Source organism: Xiphias gladius, chromosome 20 (genome assembly GCF_016859285.1).
Source record: "Xiphias gladius isolate SHS-SW01 ecotype Sanya breed wild chromosome 20, ASM1685928v1, whole genome shotgun sequence".
NCBI classification, from domain to species: domain Eukaryota; kingdom Metazoa; phylum Chordata; class Actinopteri; order Istiophoriformes; family Xiphiidae; genus Xiphias; species Xiphias gladius.
In genome coordinates this window covers 4134076-4146260 of record NC_053419.1, presented here as the reverse complement: position 1 = coordinate 4146260, position 12185 = coordinate 4134076, and the positions used below count along the sequence as shown (strand labels likewise).

Here is a 12185-nt window from a genome sequence, read left to right as displayed (position 1 = left end):
GTGTGTGTGTGAGTGTGTGTGTGACAGTGCAGTGTTTGATGTTTTAGTCACACCAGATTGGGGAGAGGGTTAACCTCACTGATAGAGAGTGGCTCCCTGCTTTGCCTCCATGGAGCCTGACAAGCACTAGTCAAACAAACACTGAGTCGACTGCTGCATGAGTTGATCAAATAATTTGACCCTTTTCACTAACAAGTAACTTCACCCAAAATAACCAAGTTTCCTCTCAATGCTTTCCTTTTCCCACTAAAACATCTAGTGGCAGTGATGGAATACGTTTTCAGATCCTTAGGTCAAACTAGCAGTACCATAGTGTGGAAATATTTCATCAGGAGTAGCCTTCAAAACTTTCCACACATCGCTATGAAAACAGCACCAGGACAGTAGATCTGAATCTGCTACAAAAAAGAAAAAGAAAAAGAAAGAAAGATAAAAATCGATGAAGTCTTCCAGCTAATGTGAAGATTATAGGGTCCCCAGGAGTGAAGTGCATCATTCCCTTTGAAGCCACAAAAGTATAAAAGAGCATAAGTTCTACTTCGGCAGTGCTCTAAGGTAATGTTTCTGAAACTTTGGTGTGAACAAATATGGTATAATATCAATAGAAACCCATCTGTAAGAAAGACACAAGGAAGTGAAACATCTGAGTACTACTGAGTAAATATAAGGTGTGAACTATTTCAAACTATAATTTAGCTACAAATAAAATAAAATTCTCTAATTCTGTGAGATTACAAACTGTGTGATTAAAAATACTGGATATTTCTCTAATCCTATACAGCTAGAGGAACCCAATAGCTCCATCATAACGTAGAGATACTTGGTGGTCCTGACAGTTAAAATGTTCATAGTATAATGGATAACACACACATATACTTAAAAGAGTCTGCTGTCAAAGCTGATGTATTAACATACACAGAGTATAAGTAAGCCCAGCAGCGTGTGTTTGAGATCGATAGTAAAATAAAATGAAGTGTTGATTGGTGCGGCCAGCAGATGAGACTAAATGACAGCTGAGAGTCTCCGGAGAGTAACGAGCAGCTGGATCTGTGTGTGTGTGCGTGTGTGGGTGTGTGTGTGTGTGTGTGTGTGTGTGTGTGTATGCACATCCGTTTTCAGAGCTGGAGAGCTGCTGTGAGTGGAACATCTCACCACACACAAAGATGCACAGGACACCTTCAAATGTCTTGTTTTGTCAAACCAACGAACAAAACAGCAGTCAGTAATAAACTATTATTCGACGAATATGCTATGCATAAATTTGATATACTGTTGGGTAGCTTAACCTTTGACAGTGCATCATACTTTCTTCATATGTTTTGTATGTAAAATCTTACATAACACACAGCTGTCAAACAAATGTAGTGGTGTAAAAAGTACAATACTTCCCTCTGAAATGTAGCCAAGCAGAAGTAGAAAATGTCATTAAACAGAATTACTCAAGTAAAGTACATCAAATTTGTATATAAGCACAGTTATGTCCAGGTACACTCACTGTCATCATGCTACAGTTGCATTTGTCACACAGACTATGTTACTGTATGTAAGGCATCTGACCAGGCAGAATATTATTAGGTTATGTGGATAAAAATGTATGACCAGATGAAAATTAAAGGCAAGATATAGAACCGAGACAAAAGCCTAAAATATCTTGTGGATTTTCAGTTTCAGTATGGATTTTATAAAGTATACATAATGATAATCATTTAACAAGACCGCCCATTATCTGTTTGCTTCCCTCCTACTCTCTGTGCTCGCCTATACGGTAGCTTAATACAGCTGAATCCCAATAAAGCTGTTCCCATTTAAATGTTTCTCTGTTTCTGTTGTCAGACAATGGAACAAGTATGAAATAGTAACTGAAACGCAGCCCATTCAGACGACATGTTAACCAGCAGTCACTTCCAAGGCATTTCCAAGCCTCTGCTCTGCTCTGCTAAACCCTGATTTTATAACTGTGATGTCTTCTGACAAAATCACCACACACATAATTTAAAGATTACAGCTGTGCTGTGATTTCAGCTATATTTACTTGTAAAATGATCACTCAGAGAGAAAGTTAGAAGCTCATTCACGTCTGTGTCAGCTGCCGTGCGGTCAGTTGAATGAGATGCATAGAGAGGTGTGCCTGCGGAGGGAAAGCCTAACCTTGCACTCGTGGGGCAACACTGGCAACTCTCTTCTACGGAAAGTAGCTAAGGTTTGTCCAAAAAGTCGTTAGATTTGTCGCTAGGTGCTTTTATGAAGAAAAGTCGCGAAAGGGCTGTGAAAAGTCAATAAATCTAGCGACAAATGTGCTAAGTTGACATCACTGCCTGTAAACACCCCCCTGATGACACCGTTTGAGCCAATAAACACTGTTTGAGCCAATTCATTTTCAAAGAGCAACAGACAATGGGGACACCAATGGCGTAACTTCATCACTCAGTCAGTCACTCCGTCAGTCATGGACATTCACATTTATAGGGCTGGCCCTGCTGTTGCAGTCCCGCCAAAAAAGACAATCTATGGTCCTGGCAGCTTTATTACTATTTCCTTCCATGTAAACAGTCTTTGACTCACACTTTTTTTTTCTTCCTGGACTTCAGACCAGCTGTTGGGGGATTGTACTTTCTGCTGCCACACCATTGGTCAGAAATCAGCCAATGGGGACAGGCCCAGAGGTTAGACAGAATGAGGTTATGATGAACACACACATACACCCTTGGTAACCAGATTCCACTGTAAAGCCCATGCACAGGAACTGGCGGCATTCCAGAGGGGATGAGGACTGTTCTTCACACACACACACAGACACACACACACACACACACACACACACACACACACACACACACACACACACACACACACACACACACACACACACACACAGATGTCTGGCCTCCATACTGACACATTCCACAGATCTGTAAAGGAATTGCATCTTGACAGAGAGAGAGAGCAAAGCAACAAGGATTAGAGAGAAAAAAAAGGAAAAAGGATTGACAGAAAATGAGAAGGAGAGACAGTTTGAATGAGCTGAAATTGGACTGTAAGTGATACATGATTTATTTTACAAATGTGATATAAACCAACACGCTACACAAGCAAACACTGAAGCCTTATCCTATACCTCTCTTACTTTTGTCGGTGGGGAAAAGTGTCCCAAGTCGGCTCACCAAACTTTCTTAATTGGACAGACTTGTTGTAGCTAAATCACTCGTTTCAGCACAATGAAGCTCAAGAAATTTATGTAGAGGTGCATGTTCGTTAGATTTGATCATTACCATACTCACCCTAAAATGGCCTTTTAAGGCTACTTGTTTCACTTCGTTTGTGGACAAATTTAGTTCATAAGAAAAACTAGCAAATAGTGAAAAGAAGAATTTTACATCACAGAGCTTCAAGTCCTGCAGACAGCAGACAAAAAGATGACAAATTTCTTAGTGTCTTAGGACCAAACAGAACCAACAGTTCTAAAATATTATAATACAACTTTCAATGGTGTCTAGTGCTGTACAGTACTTTTGCAATGTATTCAAAGCCCTTCACTTTTTTCACATTTGTGATATGTTGTAGCCTTATGCTAAAATCTCTTTCCCTCATCCCTCATGGAAGCTTCTTCCATCTCTGGAGTCATCCGGACTGACCATCGTTTTCTTGGTCAACTCTCTTACCAAGGCCCTTCTCCCCTGATTGCTCAGTTTGGCGGCCAGCTCTACAAAGAGACCTGGTTATTCCAAACTTCTTCAACTGAAGAATTATGGAGGCCACTGTGCTCGTGGGAAGCTTGTTTTCAGACTTCCCCAGATCTGTGCCTTGATACAATTCCTGTCTCCGAGGTCTGCAGGCGGTGTATTGTCAGCTGTGAGACCTTATATAGACAGGTTAGTGCCTTTCCAAATGATGTCCTATCAGTTGCATTTACCACAGGTGGACTTCAATCCAAGGTAGAAACACCTCAAAGATGATCAAGACAAATAGGAGGCACCTGAGCTAAATATAAGTGTCATAGTAAAGGGTCTGATTACTTATGTCAATTTTTCCTTTATAATAAAATTGCAAACATTTCTAAAATTCAGTTTTTGCTTTGCCATTATGTGTATATATGTTATGTGTATATTATGTGTGTGTGTGTATATATATATATATATATATATATATATATATATATATATAGATATAGATATAGATATAGATATATAGAGAGAGGTTGAGTATATATATATATATAGAGAGGTTGAGAGACTATAAGGCTGAGCTGTGGTAAGTACTAACCAGAGGACTCTCCCTCTCTCAGTCTCTCTCTCTCACTGCAGTCTCTTGACCCGTCAGAGAGGTGTGGAGGTCAGTGTGTTTGGAGAGCCCTCAGAATGTTTAACGGAGCCGTTCAGCTTGTTAAGGACTGATGAAGAGTGGACAGGAAGCTGAGAACCACACACCTGCTGCTGTTTCAGCAGGTGATAGAAACTCAACACAGTGTAGATTTTAGCCTTGTAGCTGATGCTGAGTGGTACTGCAGAGATTTAAATAGCAACACTTTACTGATATAGGACATATCCTATATAAAATTCACATTTTTTGAATTTTAATACTGTTAAATCCCATACATTCTTGGTGTGTGTCTGAGAGAGAGTAAATCTATGGTTATGGTACACAGCACATATCTACATACATGTGCTTTAATGTAATTGTGTGTGTGTGTGTGTGTGTGTGTGTGTGTGTGTGTGTGTGTGTGTGTGTGTGTGTGTGTCTGTGTGTGTGTGTCTTCTTTAGTAGGTAAATGCAGCTTCTAAGCTCCTCTGAAACTCTGAGCTTCAAAATGAAGCCTTCAGCACTTTCCACTGACTGATTTGGGTAAGTGTGTGCGTGAATGCATGTATTTGTGTGTGTGTGCGTGTGTGCGCGTGTGTGTATGTGTGTGTAGGGTTACAGGCTTTTTTTTCATGTTGCATTCCACCAGAACCTCACATTCAGACTGCTGCTGCCTCAGCTGTAGCTGCCGGCCCACAACTAACCTACTGATCTGTGAGGCGATAACTGGATGACAGGAATGCTTTGGTGTGGCTGAGAGTGTGTGTGTGTGCGTGTGTGTGTGTGTGTGTGTGTGTGTGTGTGTGTGTGTGTGTGTGTGTGTGTGTGTGTGTGTGTGTGTGTATTTGTGCGTGCAGCCAATACAGTGGCTTTGGCTTGAATGAATGACAGAGTAGAGTAGAAGAAGGGAAAAATTGAGAGAGGGGGGAAAATGATGGAAAACAGCAAGATAAGATGTACAGTGTGAGTAAGGGAGGGGATGTGAGACACTAAAAGACAGTGGTGTGTGAGAAAGAGAGAAAGTTAGTGAGAGACAAAGAGAGAGAGAGAGAGAGTGATAAGGGAGGATCATCTTCTCCCATCCCTTCATTCTAATGATGTGGGTTTTCTGCTTATGTGGACAGAATGTCCCTTTAGATAGCTTTAGATAGCAAGCACAGAGAAGCCCATTTCTTGGTGCACGTGTGTGAGTGTTTATGTGTATTTTATACTACCCACGAGGGTGGTTCTAGTGTGGTTATGGAAGTTCAGGCGATACTCTCAGCAGCTGCGAAGCCACAGAAATCCCCAAAAAACAAAGGAAGAAGAAAACAACATACTGATGATTTAGCTGTTCTTGGAGCCTAAAGTCTAACCTAAAGTTTGTCCTGAAGATGGCACTAATCTCCTGGGGAGAAGAAATGAGAGTACTCTTATGTTGAGTAAAATGAGTGCACCTTTAAGTATGAAGCTGGAGTCAGGACATGGTTAGCTTAGCTTAGCATAAAGACTGGGGGCAAGGGGAACAGCTAGCCTGGCTCTTTAATGAACATGTTTTAGGTTGTTTGTTTGTGGTTTTCGTGGGAGTCACGTGCTGGAGCTATTTTTTGAGGAACAACAGTTTACCCTTCTGCTTAGTGATTCTGTGCAGCATCTCCGCTCGTTGCCTAGCAGCCTCACTGTGACGACAAGACTCCGGGATGTCACTTCGCCCGGCTGTTGTTCACCATTAGTTCCAGCATGTAACTCCATCTGAAACTACAATCTATCATTTTTATTTTTCTATTTGTGCACAAGTTAAACAAATGAGATCTCTCTTGGAAAGAAAGCCAATAAACATATTTCTCAAAATGTTGAGATATTCCTTCATTAGTTTAAGCAACTAAAACTGCCAGGTTGAGTTTTTGAAAAGATGGTGGTCGCAGTTGAAAGAAACTAACATTGACCGGTGGTAGGTGATAGGATGTGAACAGTTGTCTCCAGCATCAAAGTCAGACACTTATACTTATACACCTCACCACTTGCCTTACTCTCTTCTAACAATGCTGTAACAGTGGCAAGTTATGCTCTACTTGGCTTCTCAGAGACAACAGTCATTGTTCACATGACCACAACAGGCCTTTGTAAGGATAACATAAACAAAGGTTGTTTTAGACATTTGCTCAAACTACCAATGCCAATTGTTTCTCTAATGAAAGCAGTTTCCCCCCTTGCAAATTTGCCAACTACTGTATCTCCCTGACAAGTGTAAAAATGCTCATGACATGTGATAACTAAGCATTAAGTGACTGTCACAGTATGAAACTCAGCAGTGCAGTGTCACTCCATGCAGAAAGCCCATAAGTCTTAACAAAGCATCAGCAAAAGAAAGGTGAGAATCATGACAACTGAACTCCATCTACTGATGAAGATCATTTGATATGATCAAAACTGCTTTACCACTGTTGGACCTTGAGGCGATATTGTATTGTAAACTGCTGTTTCCACAGTCAAGAATTAATCTTCAGCTCAACTCAACCTTTGTGGAAACATGAACATCCAAAAATCCATTTTCCTGATGATGATCATGTGATATGATCAAACAGCTACTAAATGGACCTTTGTTTGAAAACTGTTTTGTTAACTGCTGTTAAGATTTGATCCTCACATGAAAAAAACAGTAAACGGTGAATGAAAATGAAAAGTAGCTTAAAGATGTCTGGGACAACTAGTCCACAAAGCAATTACATTAACATATGTATGTTTGTATGAATGCAGTTTCACTTGAAACTTAAATTACAGTAACTACAGTAGGTAAAATGATTTCAAATTTGTAATGATACAGTAAAATAAATGAAAAAAAAAGGTAAATCCATGATATCATATGTACTCAAACAACAGACTCAGTCCCTTTCTGTTGTATTCATGCCACCTTCTGCCAGCAGACGATGGGTTGTGGAGGGGATTTGGATGTTTTTAGGGGAGCAGGGCTGGCTGTTGGGGGTTGGGCTCGTACCTTGGCAAGAGGCCATGTTACCCAGCCCCCACCACTCATTTAGTGCTAGGAGAAATTCAGTACGTATCTTTCAGGTTTCGAGATGACAGATCAATGCGTATAATAGCACAGCCTACTGACCAATCAAATATCTTGGAAAATGGCATCACCATTCGTAGAAGATCACGTGGACATCGGCACAGGGATCGTGAGAGGGTCCCTTAGGACTGCATGAGTGTTAAAACACCGGCAAACCCTTTTGGCTTTCCCTGATGATTTCTTATATGAGCAACCCTCATTATTGCAGAGGGCCAGCTACTCAGCAGGAGTGTACTCCTGTGTAGGAGGGCCCCCTCCTGTCTTCTTCATTTTATTTTTTTTCCCCTATTGGCTTAAAGCAATGTCAAAGCCATCTCATTGTGCTTTTATATACCGATATCATCCTACAACAGAGACTGATTGACAAACTAAAACCTTGTACATGTTGCACTTATAAGAAAGCCAGCCTACTTAAGACTTTGAATAATATTTTTATATATATTTTTATTTGCTCCCAAGTCGGTGTGTCACCACCGGGTTTGCAGCTGAAAGAATAAGGCAAAAATTGTCATACACGCCATAAGAATGCATCTAAGCAACACATTAATTTAATGGACTACACAAACGTAATTATAGTCAGACCTACTTGTGCCCTAATGATGGGGCAGTGATACTATAAACCTATTAATTTACGCATTCACGCAGTCGATGATTTTTTGCCAGCTGTCCTTCCTGCATTTGGCAGCTGCAACTGTTGCTTTAGCCTGGATTATGTGTTTAACTTCTTCGTATTTCTCTAATTTTATAGTTTGCTCTTCGTTTGTAAAATATGCTGCTCTGCTGCCAGCAGACTTGTCCATGTTTGTGATTGGTCATATGCTGCAAACACCGCCCTTTTTATATAAATGTGCACTGAGTTGGTAGCCACCATTGTGTGACTGCTCAGCATTACGCTAAGTGAAGCCAGATAACAAAAAGATATCCTGAGCATGTTAAATTTGCTTTGTAAGGGCCTGTGTTGTGCAGAACATAAGCACTGGTGTATACTGCTTTGCTGGACAGAAATATCCTCAGACCATTTGACACTGCTGAACAAGACAACTCCATAAAGAGGGCAGATACAAAAGGACGAGAGGGTAACAGTATAATCACAAAACTAGTGCACCCCCCTAAAACTCTAAACAAGTCTCCCAAAGGTATTTACACAATTTACAATGGAAACCATTATTAGTGTATCATATTATATAATCACTATTGTATGTATGCATGACACATGATACAGTAGATTGATTGTACTAGAAAATCTCAAAAAACAGACACAGCATAAAGTAAAATAAGAAATAAATGAAAATTAAAAAAAAGCTTTTAGCTCAGACCCTATGATAAAGAACCTCTCTAATAACAATAGTAGTAATGGAATTACTTGAAATGATAGCGAAACCAGTGGTCAAGATAATAAAATGAATGTATCTGTCTCTAATGAAACAACAACAGTTAAATTCAGGTAATCAACAGCAATTAACTCGCACAGTCCCCAGAGGATGAATCATAATGTCTCTCGTGATTCCCTGACTTTTATCAAGTTCCGTATCAAGTTAAAATGTCACTTTTTCCAATTCTTTCTTTTATGACCTAATATGAAATCATATATGGTTCTAGACCTCTGAAATTGTGGCCATTGATGGTTATTTCTGTGGTTGGAAAATAGCTTTGTAGGTGAGATTAAGAAAGGTGTTGTTGTTCTCTTCCTGAACCAGAAATATAGCAACAGCAAGACTGCTGCAAAAGGGCAACAAGCATGGATGAGTCAGAGGTTCTTGTAAGTCAACTTAAAGAAATAGCAACTCTTAAGCTGACACATTTATTTTACTGAGATGACAAATGTTAATTCAACTGCTCCAACCACTACCAAAGCTTCTTTGTCCACTTTCAAAAGGACAGGTACATCAGTAACTGTTGATTGATTAAGGTAAAATATCCCATCCTCCCAAACAGTAAACAGCTAACACAATGTCAAACCAAATAATGAAATGAAAATGAAATGGCAGTTCTGTATGATTATCAGGCTAAATGTTTTAGAGCTCAGCTGGAGGATGTTTGCAGATTTGTGGTTGCTATTGAGCACACAAACAAAATTATGAGGTGTACATTTAAAACTTGCCCACTCTAAAATAAAAACTGGGGCCAAAATGTGGTACCAAACCTAAATTACCTCAAACTCGAATAGTAGAAATGTATTTGGTTTGGTCAGAGATTGGTGGAATAAACTGGGGTCACTGGAAATCTTCCTGCTGTTAGCGTGAGCTCATCGTTCTTTTTTTTTCTCTTTCACTAACAGCAGAGGATGAAGCCAGAGGATTTTGGACTTCAGCCCAGCATGTAAATTTATCTGCCATTTCCAAACAATTTCCATCAGGAGCCATTCAGACTGTGTAGCAGGATAATTTGACAGCAGCCCAGTAGGAAAATGGCCAGTGAGGCAGTAATGTTTGATTTATTTCATATTTTTGTCCTCTATGGTTTGCTGTAGCTTCGTACAAAGGCCACAGCTGGATATGAGAGGTGGTTATAAATAAAAGATCAGTGAGTCGCTGATAAATGGATGGACGGATGGATGAATGGATGGATGGATGGACTGACGGATGGACGGATGGACGGATGGACAGTTGGATGGATGGACGGATGGATGGACGGACAGAGGGATGGATGGACAGATGGATGGATGAATGCATGGATGGATGGATCAGAGAGTGTTTAAGTCAACAAACAGACTGCCAGATGAACAAATGAATTAGGTAAATGCATGAATAGTGAATGAATAAGTGACCAGATGGATAGATTTGTCAGGGTGATTAGAACAAGAAATGGACTGATGAATGAACAAATGAATGAATGAATGAATGTGTGAATGAATAAGGGTTCAGATGGTAGGCTGAACTTTGCAAATGGATAAATGAACAAACCATCTAACATGGATAAACAATGGAACAATGGAGTGATAGTTGAACAGTGTAAAGAGATATGTGAACTCCCTAATGGGGATATGGGTAAATGAATGAATACATGAATGAATGTATGACTGAATGAATGGATGAAAACAATTCCGGTACAACTGACATGTTTGGCATGAGACAAATGTGACTGGCATGTTCCTCTTTTTGTGTGTATGTCTGTGTGTGTGTGTGTTTGTTCGCAAGGTTGTCAGGGCCAAATCATGTTCTCATGAGAGAAAGGAAGAGATCAAAACCAAAATGGGAGGAAGGTCTTTTTACTCCTTAAGTCAAAAAAGTACCACAAGTCCTTCAGATGCCACACTTGGATTTTTTTTGTTATATATATAAATATATAAGAATGTGTGTGTGTACAAATAGTTTTTTAATCTAAGGTAAATATGAAGTTTATTTATATCAGCTGCATTCTAATAATGTTTAATTTCAATTAGAAAACATAATAAAAAACAAATTACTTCAACTATGTTCTTGACATTAAAACGACTGGGCTTTGATGTGTATTGGCAGTCAGCAAAGTTGTACATGTATAATGAGGGTATCGAGTCTTCCTGTCACAGGTGCTATGCTAACAAGTTGCGTCTGTGGATCTGCCAGCCAGCACAGAGCTTCCATGTGTTTGAATGGACTGCGTTATCAAGTTTGGGTGGAGGAGTTTCATGTTTGAATAAAGGGGGGTTACCAACACTATACACTATAGCCCATTCAAAATAGTTGTGTGAAGGTGGATGTAGTATTCTCATTTATATTACACCAAAGTCCATGCTAGCTGTAACAGATCAGATGAGATCCACTGTCTCAACTACCCCCCCGACGTTAGAGAGCAAAAATCTCCTTAGACATGTTGAGTTCAAATAATCATCAAAAAAAAAAAAAAATGATATCCAGATTTGGAATAAAACTTCAATTATATAATTATATATATCAACCTGCAAAATTAAAAGAGTTACACAGTAGCGTACACATGTATCACCAAGAGTATTATGATGTTTGAAAATCAGTCAGCTTTCATCAAATCTGAACCTCAAACATCAGTGTTACAGCCTTCATATATGCATCATGATCTGTAACATCTTTTAGCAAAACTTTGGTTTTCATAAGCGAGGAAATACACTTTTTTGATAAGCTTTAATTAATAGATGTTCAAGACTAAAAGAAAAATACATCCATAACATCAGACTTAATCAACAGGTCCAACAGCCTGCACTGGAATGGAACGTATGTGATTTCTATCATTTCAAAAACCAAAAGGTGGTCATCAAATTACAGCGAGCACATCAAGCCGCTCTCTGTTTAATATTCCACTGGCAGAATCAAACACCCACATCTGTATATTTTTTTAATCATGGACGTGCATCTTCTCACAGATGCATATGGTCCGTGAGAACTGAGCAGAAAGATTTCAGCGCAGATTCTAAACCCAGCTATTGCCAAAGTCCTCACAACACCTGGCGCCGCAGCCACCGATAAATATTTCATTTCAAACGAATAATCCGTAAAGTTAAAATTTTAAATAATTTGTTTTATGAAGTTAGGAATATGCGATGAAGTTAGACTTCTCTGGAAAGCAAAACAAAATAACCCCCCCCCCACAAAAACATATAACAGCTGTTGTTTATATTAGTCATGAGGATGATTGACACATAAGAAGCTGAGAGTGCTATATAGTTTGTATTATGTCAACTTTAAATAAATGATGCTGGATAATGAAACAACCAATGGATAATGTTAACTCTTCTGGAGAGGGATTTGTAGCTGTTTACTGTACAAGACAACATACAATAAAATATGACACAATCGACAGGCAATGATATCTGCAGTGAAGTCAAACACTACTTTAAAGCTGCATTCATCAGCAACAACAGGTAAAATGATGATTGAATAAATGT

At 39.3% G+C, this 12185-nt stretch overlaps 1 protein-coding gene across 5 annotated transcripts in view; it reads right to left on the bottom strand.

The window, feature by feature from the left end:
- The window catches only part of LOC120806285 (transcription factor 4-like), a 241426-nt gene that overhangs the window by 119518 nt on the left and 109723 nt on the right, over positions 1-12185 (bottom strand). The gene's annotated exons all lie outside the window — the stretch shown is intronic.